General features: G+C 38.1%; 1 protein-coding gene across 3 annotated transcripts in view; it reads left to right on the top strand.

Annotated features, from left to right (window-relative positions):
- Positions 1–13,004, top strand: part of PLEKHG1 (pleckstrin homology and RhoGEF domain containing G1) — a 137,307-nt gene that overhangs the window by 24,552 nt on the left and 99,751 nt on the right. The window lies entirely within an intron of this gene.

The following is a 13,004-nucleotide window of genomic DNA, read 5'->3' as shown; positions in this document are numbered from 1 at the left end:
AAAAGACAAAATTGTTCTAGACACATTATAAAAGTTATGTTAATTTAGCCCTCCAGGGCTTACATAATCCAAACCTCATTCTTTGATTTTGTTTGTGGTTGTTCCCCCCACATCTGTTTTGCAAATAAAGCCAAATAATTAAAATGATTTGACAGAAGGATCACATGGGCACATGGTTTAAAGTAGATCAGACTTTTCTTACACTTAGGTGTAAGACTCTCAAAACTTTCAAAATGAACAGATAATTCTGAGTTTTGTAGTTACTTCAACCTATCTTGTAGTTATTTTTTTTAAGTATGCTGGGTTCCCATTTACTACAAATTAGGGTAAATGACTAACCAGTTCTGAAAAATTTGGCCTTTGTTTTGTAATAGTTATGATTCATTGCAGCTTTTTCCTAAACTTTAATGGCTTTTGCTTAAACTGTAGTGGAATTTGATTTAAAAACTGAACCCCTCAAAAGCCCCCGGACTACAAAAAACTCTCTTCCATTAAGGTTCTGCTTCATATTTCATGCTGGCATTAGCTTGCTGGTATCACAAGGACTCCCAAACTTCAGATGTGTGTCTGGAACAGCCATGAGACCATATTTCTTCCTACAGGAGAGCTGGGCAGCTGCCTCTGAACTCTTCTTGTGGAACATCTTTCACTCTGACACAGGCAGAGGAGGCGTCCACCAGTTGTTGGGCTACACAAGAACTGAGATGTTGCAGAGAAAGGTGTCCACACGTATAGAGACAGAAAGTTATGCTTTTTGAAAGATTTATACCTGATCCATTTTAGAGGTCAGGACTGAAATATAGAAGTGTACCCTGCCACTGTTGGTGGAATACGTATAAGGGAAGAATAGTTCAGTTGAATGTAATTATGCTTTCTGCTCTCCAGAGAGTATGGCTGTCTGCTTTTCTCTCCTGCCTGTTATGGTTTTTGTAATGTGTGCGTCTGTCTCTGGCTCTTTGTTCAGAGTTCTTTAAAACTTTGGAGTTTGAAGTGAAAATCAAGAAAAATTGAAGAGAAAAATGCTCCAAGCATTTTGGCAAAGTTTGTGACAAGAAACTCAACAGGGGCTGGCAGTGTGTGCTCACAGCCCAGAAAGCCAACCATGTCCTGGGCTGCATCAAAAAGAATGTGACCAGCAGGTCGAAGGAGGTGATCCTGCCCCTCTACTCTGCTCTTGTGAGGTTCCACTTGAAGTACTGTGTGCAGTTCTAGTGCCGTCAGCGTAAGAAGGACATGGGTTTAAACTGGAACAGTTTATGGGTTTAAACTGGAACAGGGGAAGTTCAGGTTATATATAAGGAAGTTCTTTACTGTGAAGATAGTAAGGCACTGGAACAGGATGCCCAAGGAAGTTGTGAGTGTTCCATCCCTAGCAGTGTTCAAGGACAGATTGGAGAGGGCCTTGGGTGACATAGTCTAGTATGAGGTGGTCCTGCCCATGGCAGGGGGGCTGGAACTAGATGATCTTAAGGTCTTTTTCAGCCCTAACAGTTCTATGATTCTATAGGTGACCTGAGATAGCAATTCTACAGGGTTATGTCTGCATTAAATTCAGATGTGTCTAAGAATGTTGCCAGGCCTGGAAGAAGATTGTAATATTTGCTGTTATGATTTGGGTATGATATATACTTTGATACATATAAAGAAAACAGAATAATTCAGAACTGGGTAAATTGACATATCTTGGTGGGTCAGCACATAAAGGTAACTGTGGGGCAAAAAGCGATAGTGGGCTGCTGATACCCTTGGAATACAGCATAGGGTGTGGGGACAGTACAGGGTTAGGGTGAGAGAGATGGAAATAACTGTCACAAAATCTAAAGGGAACAAATGCTTCTCCCTCTGCTTACTTCTTTTGCTTAAATGCAGTAAGGCTCAGAGAGCTGCAGAATCATCATTTGTTGATGAGATAGAGTGGTTTCCTGCTTTTTGTGGTAATATACTTGGCCCTTTGTGTGTGTTTGAAATAGAGCAGGGACATTTTTTCTTTCCTCTGTTGCCCTGCTGAATAGGCTGACATCATCTCAGAGCCAAGGCAGGGCCAGGTGGTGTTCTTGCCTGGCTGTGCCTTTCATCAGATCGAGCAGGAACTCAGTATCATTAGTATGCACCCCATGTGCCTGTGTCCCTCGGAGTACAAAATGTGGGCTAGGCAGCAAGAATGGAGGAATTGGGATTTTTATGTACCAAGGATGGAATTACATAACTTGAAACAGCATTACTGGAATACCTCTGTGTTTTTTGGTTCAGTACATCAGTACTTAATGTTTGAATAAACCATTAAGGTTTATAAATGCTGAGTTGTGTGTCTTGGCAGTGCTTTAGGTCTGTTCCCCAATTACTAAACTTGGGAGGCTGTTTTGCAGAAGGTTCACTTAAGTTATTTCTTCCCTTAAAAGTGGAAGAAAAGGAACTTTCATCTGAATTCACTGGGTTTCACTATGAGAATTCAAAAGGCTTTGGAAAATGGCTGAAGCTCTTGGTACCAATTTGACTAATACCCCCTTGAATATTTACTTTAGTCAGACCTATTTAGAGATGCCACCCCTGCCCTTATTTGTATTGATTTCCAGTACTAGATTAAATGACCAATAAATACAAAGCTTTGCTTCATTAAAAAAATAAATAAATAAATGTATTCCTGTAGCCTGAATTTCTTGTGTGTTTACACAAATTGGCATAGCTGGGAAGACACATTCATCTCTATTGTACTGCAGAGTGGTATTGCATTGCCAGTGAGAAAACACTGTAACTTGTGAATTTTAGTTGGGTTTGGAACCACAGTGTTGATTATATACATTATAAAAATGAAACAAGTGTTTCTGATGGTTTTTTTATTGCTATTAGAGTTCATGTACAGTTTTACTATAGGATTTAAGGTTCAGTGAGTTGTGAAGTTGCCTTATTAGTAACCAAACACACTTCTACATGTGCATAATCTTTACATGTCCTTTGAAACTTCTTGACATAATTGGAATATTGTATTAGTTTTAACTTTCTTTATGACAAAGAAGTGAATTCCTTTATGTAGCTATTTGCTTTTTTTTTATAATCTTCTCAAGATAGACGTGAAATACTTTATTACCCTTTATGCTGCCTTCTAGTGTTGTTGAATTACATGTGATCCATCTAGTAAAAATTTACTTGGTGGGGATAGAGACATCCCTCTAACAGTAATTCTGGCATCCCAGCTGGATCAAGGAAAGCTGGATGCTGAATGTATGATTTGTTTCTGATTCCCTACTCACTGTGTAGAAGGAGAAAAAGCGTCACTCTTCAGTGTGATAAAAATGGAAAGGTGACCTTCATCACTGGTGCAAGAAGGTGAAAAGAGGAGAATGTGGACTTGGAGAATTACTTAAAAACAACATGATTTGTTCAAACCATGTCACTTAGATGCAGAAAGGAGAAAAACATTCAGCTGAAGGAAATCACCTTTCCAACTATAACATTTGTAAGTTATTTTTTCCCCATGTATCTTTTCTGAATGGAGCTAGTGTTCTCATCTGGGGCAGTGGAGGTCTGCATTGGGCAATGCAACATTAGTAATAATTCCAGCTTTTCAAAGAAAGCATGTTGGAGATAAGAAACTTTGTATGTTTATGGCATTATAGAGGGAGTTTCCTTGTCTAGAGAATACTGCATTTTAAACAGTTCGTCAGCTGCTTTTCTCAAGAAAATAATTCAAATTCCTTTGGAAATTGTAGCAGGTTAAAGATTGTTCCTGTGTGTGATTTCCCTTTTACCCTTTTCCCTTTTAGTCTTCTAGGCTCTTGCGTTGATCATGAGTGAGTGAAATAATTTCCTCTCTTTTTAGTCATATTTAATTTTATATTCCATATTCCTTCTTATGAAAAGAATATATGCATGTATTTATATTTATATATGTATATACAAAGCCTGTGGTTTGTCAGAGATTAAGCATGAGCGTTATTTGAAACAGTGCAGTTTCTCTGTACTCTGCAGTATGCGTGTGCATTTCAGTGCCACAAAAAATGAATAGGACTACATTTGTAGTTACAGAGCTCTGCTGAACTGGGGACACAACATATAGTGAGAACAGCCTGGTTTCTCTATCACAACTGTTCAGTGTCCTGTAGATAACTGCAAACTTTGGCTCTAGAAAATATGTTGTCTGCAAGCCACGCTTCAACAGTTGCACTCTAGAGTACCTTAATAAATAATGGAGTGTTTTTACAGGAAATGTCCCAGGCTGAGTTATGAGGCCATTCATTTGGACAAAGTGAATGTGCACAGCACTGTTAATTTGTCTGTTATTAATTTCCTTTTTTTCCATGTGTGTGCAGTGTGTATATAAATATGTGTGTATATATATATATATACATACATACACACAGATGTATGTATTCTCAAAGCAGGGAGAAGGAAAAGCTGGAGGAGCATGAAGTGGTCCTGCCATCAGCTGACTGAGCCAGAACTGGGGGCCAGCCAGGCTAGGCGTTTGGGCAACTGGAACATGTCAAGGCTCAGAAAACTTTAACCGCTGACTCTTTTTTGCTATTTTCTGTGTTGTTGCCTAATGTTATACGCTCTGTGATGAAAACAAAACCCCAGAAACTTTCATTAATCACACTTTACTGTAGTCAAAAAGTTAGTTGAGCTTTTTCTGATGGCTGTGGGGAAAAAACGTGTTTCACAGGGTTTATGTAAGTAACTTTGTTAGGCATGGCTCTATGTTGGCCAGCCATCCAAATGACAGTTTCTGGAAAAGCCAACTGAGTATTACTTGTTTATTAATTACAAAGCACAGTTTAAACCTCTAATTTCAACTGAAATACCATGCTCTGGCAATTGCAGTTGAGGGAAAAAAAATTAGAAGGATAAATGGGCTTCGTAGGAGCCCATCTGCTGAGGGTGAATCTGTGCCCATTCCTTTCCTTGCAAAATATATCAGAGTCACTGTGTGTTATGGAAAGAAATGTAGTAAAGGATCCACATGTAAAGTGATAATTATCCATTATCCTGGTTTTAAGTAGGCTTACCCTTCATGAACACGTGTCAGCAATGCCAAGCCAAACATTCCTTTGTACCCTTTTCATTTTTTTTTATCTTCCATCTCTATAGCTCTCCAAAGGAGTTTACAGTTGAGAGAAAATTATCTTTCTCTCTTGTTTCCTTGGAATTAATGTTGTTTAGGAATTTTTTTCTATCAAAGTAAATGGACCCTTTGGACAGCTCTGACATTTTCATCTTTCGTCAGTATGATCTTTTGTTCTGGTTTTTTTTTAAATATGAGATCTAAAGTTATTTCTTTGAAAATATACAATGAAGGCAAACATATTACAAGCATTTTATAGAAGAGTTAAAACAGCTTGGCTGGACTTGATGCATACTTATTGCTATGTTGTTAGTGAAATTGGAAAAAAATACCAGTAGTGCTTTGAAAAATGTGCACATGAGAGAAATAAAACTCTGATTTTGATTTGGTGCAGAGCTGGATTTTGTGTTTGTCTTGTCTTTTTTCTTTTCTTTATAGGGAGCTTTCAGAAACATGTATTTAAGCAGAGAGAATACCCGTAAACCAGCTGACTCTAAAATGGACTTGTCTATATTTATATTCTTAAGAAGCGTTGGGTTGTTTTGTAGTCTTTGAGTATTTATTTTTGGATGTATGTTATCTCTTTGTCAAGTTGTGCATGAATGTGGTTTCAAGGCTTACATTACATACTGGTTATGAGTTTAGGAAGGTGATGTTCCTTGTCTCAGCGACTTGACTCTGGCCCTACATGAAGTTAAAACACGTATGAATTTTGTTTGTCCCATAGATATTAACTTTTCTACTGACCTTAAAATATCAGAAGTTTCTCTTTGGGGGTTATAAAGCTTTCATTTAAAACAAAACAAACCCCAGAAAAACCTTCATTATTATCACAGTGTTGTGATTTCAGGAGACACTACCATACATAATATACACAGCCTGATGGCCTTACTAAGTGGATGACAAGGTTGTTTCCCTTTTTCCGTAAAATAAGTGTGACACTCAGCTTAGTGTCAAGAAATTTCCAGTAACGGAAATGCAAAAAGGAAGTGTCAGGAGGTGAAATGTGGGCCGAAACGGTATGTTTCTTCCATAGTAACAAAATCCTTCAGATATATTGGAATCCACTGGCGTTATTCATCACTGAGTAATATTTATCCTTCACATAGAACTGGATTAAAATTAATTTAAGGCTTTGCATATTATAGTTTACTTTCACTGTGATTTGACTTGTTTGCACTGACTGGATTCATTATGCTCTAACAGCTTGGCTTCCTCACAGCCTGTTTTGATTTGATTTCCTTTACTGCTTGAGCTTGTGGTGAAGTGATGAATTTGCACAACAGTGGCCTTTTTCCAAGGCAGTGTGTAGTGATATCCTAAGCACAGGCATCAGGCAAAAAAAGAACTATTTAAGTGCTACCACACAATATCTGTAATAGAAAAACAATTTGGAGGAGACATTAAGCCCATGAAAGTATGTATCAGGGGCTTTTTACTATGTATGCCAGGTACAAGTGTGGAGTTATTTTGGTTTTGTTTGTTTTTTCCTGTCTAACAGAAGATGGGATTACAAAAGACCGTTAGGATGCTAGCTGGGTTGTTGCCCTTGTTTGTTTCTTTGATTGGCTTTTTAATTGTTTTGGGGATTTTTTTTTTTTTTTATTAATGCAGCAGCAGCCCTTGCCCTCAATCAGGAATTTAAAGCTGCAGCTGCTGAGCACCAAAGACTTGGATGTGGAAAAGACTAAAGAGGGAAACTTTACATGTGTGCATCTGCATGACTGTTTATCAGCCAAATCAGCATCTCTCCTAATTGCAGAAAAGTTCAGAGCTTTGGAAAGGAGCTTGGGTAATTCTGAGATCAACGCTGCTGAAATGCTTTCCTCTTCAGTTTCCTTTCCTTAGCCACGTGCACTGTAAAACAACTTTTGTTACCGCTGAGGTTTGACAGCTTCATATCCAGCTGTGGAATGCTTTTTCGTAAATTTATTAAACCAGAACTTTTGTCCCAGTAGCGAGGTTTATGCTGCATGCCTCACTCAAGTTTAGCCTGTTCAAAACATTGACCGAATGCATCTGTAGTTGTATTTCTCATGAGAAAAACCTCAAGAAAAACATCTTGTAAGAGGTGATGTGACCAGTGAAAATACCAACTAAAACCTTACAGGTTTTTTTTTAACTTGTAAGGACTGTGCTCCCTCAGGTGACATGATAAAATGGCTGTGTAAGTTCTTACACTACTGGGGAATCTGTCAAGGTCATGGCATATTTCATGGTTTTGGCTATGGGTTGGCTGTTCTTGCAATAGGAGGACTTGTACCCTAAAATCCTTTAGGCTCATTAGCACTGTTGCTGGTGTATGTGCATAATGCTTTTTTGTGATGTTTCAGCACTCGATATGTGCATTATTGAAGAGCTACAATTTAATGGTACTTGACAAACTCTTCTAGTAAAGAAAATGTTGAATTGTGTGTTCTTCTATGTCCTGAGGCATTTGTTTTCTTTTTAAATGAGTTTGTTTCAAATTCACTTTTTTTTTGTAGCCCTAACTAGCAGTTAACAGTAGAACTATTGTTACCTAAAAAATTAAATCAGAAAACAATGTAATGGTAGCTCAATTAAAATATTTAATCTCTGTATTTATAAATTTCAGTAATGAAAACTGTGCTCTTGGTTGGGTTTTGTGCAGTAACTAGGTGTAATGCACAACAGTGGTCTTATTGCTTAAATTGCTCTGAAAATGGTTTGTGTAGAATACAATTTCTTGTTGACTAGCAGTTTTCTTTGATTAGATGACAGCAGTATTTTGTGGTATGGTAGCTGTACTTGGCAGCTATGACTTGCTATGGCTGTACTCATGAATTCTGGGCTGGGACTTGCCTCTAAGTCCCTAAGTATCTTGCTACTTTTCCTGTTCTTCCTCGTTTTTCATCAGAGCACATGCCAGGCATGTCCTGTGCTGAGCTACCATAGAATCATAGAATAGTTAGGGTTGGAAAGGACCTTAAGATCATCAAATTCCAACCCCCTGCCATGGACAGGGACACCTCACTCTAAACCATATCACCCATACTCAAGTCTGTCTATTTTCTCGACCTTAGATTCAAAAGAGAGTGTCTGAAGTGAGTGACCTACTGTGTGTGAGTGAAACACAATCTTTTGATGGATTTTTTTTTGTTTGGTTTGGTTTGGTTTTTGCTTGTTTGTGTGTGTCTTTTTAACTTTTGTGAAGGTCTGGGAGGGCTGCTGGGAGTAACATGCACTGTACAAAGGCATGAGAGAAGTGATATATGTGTATCTAATTTGAAAAATGCCCAGTGCTTTAGAAAAGAACTGTGGTTTGTTCTGATGATTGGAAGTTTTGCAATAAGCAAAAGGTTGGTATAGTGGCTTAGCTGCCAGGTTGTCCAAATCCAGACTTGAGTGGTAAGCAGGATGAGTCGGGTATCTGAACTCCAGATGGATTTATAGCCTCTGCTTGGCGTGCTGGCCAGAAGGGAGAGGCAGTTTCTGCTGCAAGCACTATGTGCTGAGCCTTGTGTGGCACTGAGGAGCAGCTAGTGCCACCTGCGGGAGCCCTGCTGGAACGGGTGCTTTTGTACTCCAGATATGCATCATCACGGGGAAGCACAGTCAGGATTTCACAGCACCACAAGAGAGGAGTTGGGCTGCTTTCTATCAGCTTTCTGCAGTACAGCGTGACTATGTGCAATGCGGGGCTGACCTTGAGCAAAGTTGCATGTATAAAAGTGGATATTTTCAAAGCTCCTCCTTTACAGTACATTTTTACACAAAGAAAAATAACAGTGATTAATTATACAGAATAATTTCATACAACCTGCACTGAAACGACATGAGTCTAAAAGCCAGTGCTTGTTCTGAGGTCAGAAATTGCTGTGATCCACACAGAGTTAATGCATCAGAAGTAGGTACGTGCATTTCATGAATTAAAACTGACATCTTTCTGCTTAGGCTTTGAATTTATGTTTCACAAAAGTATTTGGGGAGTGTCAGTCAAGGTTTTGATCCCTCTTCCTCCTCCCAGAAGACCCCGTGGGGAAGGTTTCCTCCTTGTTTCACTTGGCATGGTAGCAGCATATGTTGTTAAGCAAGGAGTTGTGCAATGTGGTTGGACACTGACCAAATGTTGATTACATCTCATCTTTTCAAGAAGTTCATTCTATCCGAAGTTTGAAGGAGAAGATACCATGTCACTTTCTCTCCTAGACCTCATATTACGTGTTGCTTTGTAAAAAATAAGCTGTCTTAACTTGCAGACTGAAACACAGTGATTAGCTGCTGAACTTGATCTTTTAGTGGGTTTGGAAAACTATGACCAAAGCCTTGGGATAGTACTGGGAATGGATTCAAAGCTACTGGAGAGCCTGGCGGAGGGAGAAGATGTATGCGTAGCAGTTAAACCACAGAGAAGCCAGACAGCTCATTCCTTATACTAGAACATTTGATGTTTTTCACATTCAAACACACTGAATTACAGTAAAGCAGAACGAAAATGACAAAGGCATTCTGTGATTTGGTCTTTGCTCGATGGGGAAAAAGTTAGGTGTTTTTGGATTGCAGCTGCAATATGGATGATTAGTTCCAGAAACTAGGTAGAGGATGCTGTAGATTTCTGCTGGTTTGAAGAAGAAGGCAGGAGAGAGTGATGTTACTCTGACTTTCATCCATGGGGTAAACAATGTGCAAAGGAGGTTTTGCTCCTTCTTGCCATCAGAAAGTCTTGTTTGGACCAGCACACCTCTTGATGCAGCTGTGTCTAAGTGCCACTGTTACTGGCCTTTCTGTGGAAAAGAAGGTGCAAGGGTGACCTAATTTGGGAAAATCAGCAAAACGTGTAGTATCTTACACAAAAACCAACCACCACCACCAAAAATCAACCACTAAAATATACCCTAGATTTGGAAAATTTTGGTCTGTGCTGATGCGCAGGAGAAAAAGCCCTGGGATACTTTTGTAGGACTTTGAAGGAGAAGACTGTTAGAGAATGGAAGCTCATGACCACATCCAGAACTCTAAAGGAAGGGAATTAAAAAAGCCATTAGAATTCTGTGCAATTTTGAAGGAATAAATGTTAACTTAAAATAAAACTTTAATCTTAAACAGATATTGCTATGTTACTTGGTATGGATGAGGGGTGGTGGTAAATAGGGATAAATAAGAGCAGGAATAAGTCTTGATGGCATACTGCGGTTTGTGTCCTCGTAAACTCTTTCTGGCCATGTTATTTAGAGTTTCTTTCAGTGTCAGTTCTTGGTTCATGTGAAAGAAGTGTGTTAGTGTTAGCATATAAACTTGCTTTTATGGTTTATGTGACCTGGGATCAAAGCTATTCTTATGGGATTCAGAGCAGCAATGCTTCTGCCCCAGAAGGGATTTTATAGGCAAACAAATGGCAAAACCTACATCTGGGATGGATGCCCTTATTCTTGAACAAAGATATATGCAGTATTTAACAGCCAAATGTCAAGTCCTGGTCATGTTAATGTGTGTGGGAATTTTACTGTGGCCTGCCTTGGAGTCTGCAGTATGTCCTGCAACCTGGGACATTCTAAGTGCTGGCTTTGACATTCTGTGACTGGTTGTGCATTCAGAAATGCAGCATCGAATACTGTTCACCTGAGAAGTGTATCCTTCTGTCCAGGGTGTGTGTGGGCATCTAAGTGTCCTTGATTGTTTACAAAATGTTTAATATTAAAACCTCTCCTAATATCCATTTACTTCCCAGGCATTCCTACTTTTTTTTTTTTTTTTTGAGAACTTATCCTAATACTGTTTAAAAACAAACCAGCAGATGGCTTTACTGTTAATAGCACAGCGTGTAATGTGGAACTTCAGGGCTACAGTTGCTTTATATGTATTGATCTGTATGCAGAAAGCACTGACTCCTTTATATCTCAAAAGCTGCATTTAATAATGAAATACAGTATTTTAAAGGAACATGTATGTTTATTGTGGATAAAGCGGCCACAGCAGAACCTTCATATTGATGATGCTGATTGCTCCTCTGGAAAATGGGAAAGAAATACAGTGTCAGTCTAAGGCACTGCATTTGGAAAAGTTTCTGAAGACATCCAACCAACTTTCTAAAGTATGATCACTCCCAGCTATTTGGAACAGATGCAGACTGAGGGCCAGGGATTTGACACAAACAAGGAGGTTCAGGTTAGATTTCAGTTAGTGGTGATCATTGTTCAACATAAATACATGGTTGAATTCCATAGTTACAGCTGTAAACAATCCTATGGTGAACAGAAGTTTTTTTCAAGCTGCTTTATGCTTTTTTTAGAGTACAGCGATAAATTGCTGAGAGAACAAAAGTGACACAGAAGTCTTCTCTCCAGTTAAATTTTTTCTGTAAAACTTAAAAATTCAAAATTGTGATTCTTCAATTAAGTTATTTTGAATAATTGGAAACCTTTAATATTTTCTTTGTCAAGTACAGTTAACTTAGGAGACAAGGACTATATATGTATGTCTGTGAAATTCAGGTAATCCATATTTTTCCTGAGCAAGCTTTTTTAAAGTACTTTTTTGTCTTTGATGTGCTATAAGTTCAAATGTTTTCATGTTTGAATGTTGAATGAATTCAACCATAGCATGCTATTAATTTAGTTCCTCTGTTTAAAGGAACTGAGATCTTATTTTTTCATAATGTTAAAGCTGATCTGGAATTTTTATCAGCTCAGGATTTTAAAGGCAAACCAATCTACTAAAAGGAACAAAAAATTTCTTGAACTAGGACCTCCCAGTGTGCCTGTTTGGGTGGCCCTGGCTGATTATGGCCTGTGAAAATTCATGGTCATACATCTGACTGGTTTTGGTTACTGTTAAAGAGTTTTGCTTAATTGAGAAATGTAAACAGTATGGCTGTGTTTATTCATAAATTATGAATGCATATGTATTTCAAGTTGGCTTACTGGGATGTTCTGTGAAAAAGTGGTCAGAGGAGTAAGCAACAGTTAGCAGCATTGAGTGATGAATTCAGAAATACAAAGGGACTATGGGAATAGCTCTGCCTAAGATGCAGAGACAAAGCTATATCAATAACTGTATTAAAAAAGTGTTTGGAAGGGTCTGACAGGGCTGGTTTTATAAGGCACTATAAACTGTACCTTATACAGAACCTTATACCTTATTTCAAGATTGATCTTGAAATTTTTAGAAGTAGTATCACAAATTTTGCGCTAAGATTGTTTTGCTGGATGGAGATTATTTGTACAGAAAACAAGCAAGAATTACTTTTTTTTTCTTTTGCATCTTACCAGCAAATTAATAGCTACATGATGCTTCTCTGCTGGATTTTACATGAGTCGTGATTGGCTGTACTGCAGACAGAGGGAGATTTACCTTCCCAGTGTGATGAATAATGTTTGTTGGAGATTTCCTTCCTAGATTAGAACTAGGAAATTTCTAAATAAATAAATAAAGGAATGCTAAACTTTGAATTCTGTTTTTTAAGTACTTCAAAACTTGGTACGTTAAAGAAATGAAGAGCTCTATATTTCCTTTCTTTAGATCTTTCTTTCTTCCACTAGCTTTGTTATAACTCTCGGAGAAGAAAAGCAAACCAAATCTTACTAGAATTAAGTTTATCAGGGTTACAAGAAAAGAAATCTTCATTAGTTGGTGATACGACTAGGAGTGATAATAGGCCTTTTTATTAAAAAACGTGGATTTGGGGTTTTGGGGGGGTTTAGTGTTTGGTTTTTTTTTAGTTGTTATTAGCAACAGTGTGGAACTGGTTTGCATTTATGAGAGAGATGGGGAGAAGCATACCCTTTAGATTTTAAAATATATGTGCTTCCATGGTTTTAAAGAAGTCACTGAAGATACTAGTCAGTGACGATAACTGGACCTCATCTTTTAGGTGTAATTTTTTAATTTATAATGCTGCAGGAAAATGTTGAAGGCTCTGTATGGGTGTTGTCATTTTTACACCTGACTGAACTGCTCTGGTACTATTAATCCTCCGTGCAATTTA

The sequence above is a fragment of the Neopsephotus bourkii genome, unplaced genomic scaffold, assembly GCF_033783945.1.
Source record: "Neopsephotus bourkii isolate Nb327-2 ecotype Australia unplaced genomic scaffold, CSIRO-AGI_Nbou_v1 NB_1767, whole genome shotgun sequence".
Lineage (NCBI taxonomy): Eukaryota > Metazoa > Chordata > Aves > Psittaciformes > Psittacidae > Neopsephotus > Neopsephotus bourkii.
This window is presented reverse-complemented; position numbering and strand designations above follow the sequence as displayed.